Source organism: Chelonoidis abingdonii, chromosome 10 (assembly GCF_003597395.2).
Source record: "Chelonoidis abingdonii isolate Lonesome George chromosome 10, CheloAbing_2.0, whole genome shotgun sequence".
Classification (NCBI taxonomy): Eukaryota; Metazoa; Chordata; order Testudines; family Testudinidae; genus Chelonoidis; species Chelonoidis abingdonii.
The window spans coordinates 34,561,019-34,565,675 of NC_133778.1; the positions used below are offsets into that span (position 1 = coordinate 34,561,019).

General features: G+C 40.2%; 1 long non-coding RNA gene across 1 annotated transcript in view; it reads right to left on the reverse strand.

Annotated features, from left to right (window-relative positions):
* Nucleotides 1-497: 497 nt before the first annotated feature.
* Nucleotides 498-4,657, reverse strand: part of LOC116826811 (uncharacterized) — a 57,691-nt gene continuing 53,531 nt past the window's right edge. The window contains exons 3-4 of the long non-coding RNA XR_004374147.2: nucleotides 2,230-2,298; nucleotides 498-1,570 (exon numbers count right to left, since the gene is read on the reverse strand). This is a non-coding gene — a long non-coding RNA (uncharacterized LOC116826811). The remainder of the gene's footprint in view (nucleotides 1,571-2,229; nucleotides 2,299-4,657) is intronic.

Genomic DNA, 4,657 nt, shown 5'->3' on the forward strand with positions numbered 1-4,657 from the left:
GCTGCTAGGCTAATCCTTTACTAAAGATAAGGAGGGAGAAAATATTTCTCTGCCTGCCTCCCTCTTCTCTCATCTCAACGGCCTAACTCTTTGTCTTCTGAAAGGAAATCTGTTGCCTGCAATAGCTCCACTATAAACCAGGTAAGCTTTTCTGAGGTGCCTAACGTGCACGTGAGGTCAGAGAAACTCCTTGTGAATGTAATCAAATGAAGTGTTGATCATTTTTTAAGTTCAAAGTAACTTGTATGTGTCCCTGCATTGCTTGGTGCAAGAGAAAATTGAGGAAGGGGTGTATTTTAAAATACTGTATTTCTCTTGGTAAACATAAAATATCGTTTGAGCAACCAAAGTGGATATTGAAAAACAACTATATTTGCTATATTGTGTCTCCTCAGGCATCATGTGATGAGGTGTTTAAAGTGCATGGCACTGTTGCAATCATTAGGAAATCATGTTCTAAATCTAATTTTTAAAACAGGATTTTTATTTTTCTTTGCTTAGCAATGTATGCAGATCTCTATGTAACATCTTGAACCTAGTAATGTAGGGGTCTTTTACACTAGTCATTGTCTTAGTAAACCCCAGACAGTTGAGTTCAAATAACTGTACAGTCTCACTTAAACCTTCAGTTCTGAGTTAACCTGTTTATGACTTGCAAATATTCCAGAGTGAAGGCACCTGTTATGCTGCTGGACATAACAACTTCACTGCTTCCAATGGAGTAGTAATGGCCAACATCAGCACAGCAGGTATAGTGGAGGACTGGCAGTGAGGGAGCCCTTAACCCTTGAAATACTGACATTGTCTAGACTTCCAGACTAATTAATCACTTAGGAGAATTAAACTTTTGGAGACTGTACTCTGCTGTGCCCAGGTATTGAACAAGAGTTTTATAAAATCAGCTGCTGTGTAAAGACTGATATCTAAATACCCCCCGATAAAATAAGAATGGATTTCCTGCTTGGAATCCAATTTTATTTGCTTTCATAGTTTGGTCAGACTCATAAGACACACTTTTAAATACTGTATCTGAGGATTTCACTGATGCCCACTGAGGCCTGTGCGAACTGCAGAGCTACCGCCTGGGCTGTGGAACAGATTCAGGCAAATTATATAATTGCTTTCATTTTTCAAAGATAATGTTAGAACTAAAACAACAAAATGTTTTTCTTTTGCTAATTTAATCCCTAAACTACCAGTGTGGTCTCAGATTGGTGACCAGATGTACTCTTTCTTTCAGCCATCCATTTAAACAGTTCATGTCCCTGGCTGCCAAAGCAGGTGTTTGTGTTTCAGTTTGAAATTCTGCTAATTCTGAGTGATACACTTATGGTCCCTTTCAGGCAGTGCCGATCTGTTTTCTTCTCTGCAAGGGATGTCCCTTTTTAATAAGGTTTCGAGAAAGGAGCAATCACAATAAAAGTTCATAAGATTCTCACCTCAGGGCCCTGGTTCAGAGGTCTCAACTTGAAGTTCACAAGGCAAAGCCTCTGGTTAGGCTGGTCTCCTAGAGCTCGAGCAGAAAAACTACCAACACCTACTGTAGTCTTCATGGTTTTTACTTCCTTTGCTCTTGCTCAGCTTCCTGTCCAAATAGCCCAGCCCTTCAGTGGAGCTGGGGCCTCTTGATTATGCCCCCAGGCGTCCTGGCCCTTAAAGAGGTAGTATACCTCTTCACAAGGATGTTATTTATGACACTGTAAAAAGCAACAGAGAGACCTGTAGCACCTTTAAGACTAACAGATTTATTGGAGCATAAGCTTTCGTGGGTGAATACCCACTTCGTCAGACACATGACACTGTTGCCCTGGAATACGTGGGACTCTAGGGGAACCTGGCTAGAAGACCGAATATCCCACTAAGAGATGGATGACCGCATCACAAAAGAGTACTGCAGGATAGTGAGTGACAACACCATCATGAAGGCTGCTCTTGGACTATAAAACCATTCCAGTAGTGCTAAAGAAAAAAGGCCATGTTCCATCCGTCCTTAATCTAGCAAGACTGCTATTGAAATCAGAAGGACGTTTGCCAGGTGAAGGACTGAAGAACCTGGCCCAAAATCTTTAATAAGTTTTTAGCATTGTATGTACATTTTCTATGCCTCTTTTCTCTCCTTTATGTATGTTAGTGAACTCAAAACTACCAAGTACAATTACTGGTAGAATGGTCAGGAATCTTCAGTTAAAACGTTTTTGTCAGAAAGTGCTGGTTCATCAAACTTGAAACATATCCCACAAAAGGGACAGTTCTGGTTAAACTTTTTCTGGAAGGCTTCTCGTGTCCAGGGTGGAATTTCTGCAGTGAGAGAGAGGAGAGTGTGTGCTTCTGTTGGAGCCGTTCCACTTCATATCAGTAATTTAATATTTGTTGTGCCAGAAGAAGCAGTACTGACTCTATAGCCCAATGGTTATGGCACCCACCTGGGATGCAGGAGACTCAGGTTTAATTACCTGCTTTGAATCAGGCAGATCAGGGACTTGGACCTGGTGCTGCAATGTCTCCTACATCCCAGGTGAGTGCCTGGGCTACTGGTTATTTGTTAGTGGGTGGTACTCTCTGTTTATCCTGAAAAATATTGACAGCTTTCAGGTTCATCCCAAAGCAAAACAGGGCACTTTTTTTTAAAATCTCAATTTTATGTTTCTCACCCAGCTCTGAGTACTAGCTTCTCCTTTTTAATCTGGGTGTAGTTTATTTCTGACTTTTTCTTTAGGAAGCTTAAAGCAAATGCAGTTAGCAGCTTTTCCTGAATAACAGTAAGGAAGTGCACATTCCTTTGTAAAATATATCTGTCTGTAATACAACTGACTGGCTAAATCCTAAAATTTTAAAACTAGTTGCTTGGTGACCCCTGTGTTTTACCTGCTCAAAAATTGTTCTTCCCAATGCCAGGGAATGTTCTTTTCTGTCAATTACCTTAAGGGCTTATTGGCGGCTGTTAAGCTTTTTGGCAAAATTCATCCCAAATCGATCTCCATAAATCACTGACTTGCTACACATTGTAGAGGTGCATTTAATCTATTTCCTATCTTATCTGCCTCTGTACTCTATATAGACACTCTGTTAGTCTCACTCTAGACATCTTAAAATTCAGCTCTCTGCAAAACCTTGAAGGTTCTTCACTGTTTTCGGGGTCCCTAACCCAAATATAAACATCAAGCATTATAACTGCATCAGTTTTGAACCCATCAAAGAGCAATGCCATGTAACAGTAAATATTGATATTAGGATAGCGCTTAGTTTGCAACCAGGTCATGGCCCTGTCGTACTAGGAACTGTACAGAAAGATAGTCCCCATCCCAAAAAGCTGGCAATCTTAGTTTAACACCAGATACAATGAAGGGTGAAGCAAAGAGGGATGAGGGAGAAAAGATGGCACACTTAGCTTTATATAGTGTTTTTGAAGTAAGGCAAGGATCATTATCCCTAGCTTTCAGATGGAGAAGCTAGGACACAGGGTAGGGCCATGAGTTGCTTAAGGTCACACAGCAGACTGCCTCTTATCTGACTACGCTGATCTGCTAAAGGAGTGTATAGAACCATTTTTCTTGATGCCCCAGTGTGAACACTATCCATTACACCAGGCTGCCTATCTCGCCACGTATAAGGTCTTCGAAATACCTCGAGCAGAAGAGCAAATGGCAGTCAAATTGTATATCTAATTGCATTCACTTCAATTTATAACATCTAAATGGTATATTAAGTCACTAGCTTGGAGCTTGACTCATCTAATTTTACATGCTAAAATGCATGTCCTACATCTAGTGGTGAGAACATTTTTGCTTCTGAGAGCTTAACTGCCACTTCTTCAACAATTTTTTATTGGATAATGTTCACATTTTATGGCTTTAGTTAAATCATGTGGATAAATACATATACCTACTTCATCTGTTTTTTCAGTTACAACCATAGAATTTAATCAGTCTGTAGATTGTTCTACCCATACAGTCAATCCCATTTTTTCTTTGATAAAATTTTGGGGGCATGGACTGTGGCTACATTTGTGTTTTGTATAGTGACTAGCAAAATGGAGACCCAGTCTTGATGGGGACCTCTGGAAACTACTGAAATATAAATATTAAATACTAATGCCAATTTTTATATAGTAACATCCAGATTTGAAAGTTGTTTTTAGGATAAAGGGAATTTTTCTTGATGGATAGACAAGTGGAATTACTGATATGTCTATCCAATGTGCTACTTTCCTTCCAGACAGCCTAGCCTGGAGAGGTTATCTGAGAGTTCTCATGTAAGGCCTGGGTCCTTAGAGAACAAAGAGCTCTGTGTTGTCATCATCTGTTGGTGAAATGAGACAAGAGCAGCCAAGAGGTGCTTAAGAATTGCAGATTCTGAATTTGGGTGCAATAAAATGCTATTAATCTTGTTGGGGGAAAAACAAGGATATCAACTATGCATAAGGTCACCTGGACTGTGACTGCTGTCAGACACAGTTGGGTGAGGGAGCTTTAGACAGCACTGAAGGCAAGTGGGGAAAGAATCCTTTCTTCTGGAGGCTGGAGTTTTGTAGCATCAGTGAAGATATGAAGGGCAGAGTTGATCACTGAGGGTACGTCTACACTGCACGATTATTTTGAATTAGCTTAAACCGATATTACAAAACAGATCTAAAAAAATCGGTTTAGCGCGTCCACAG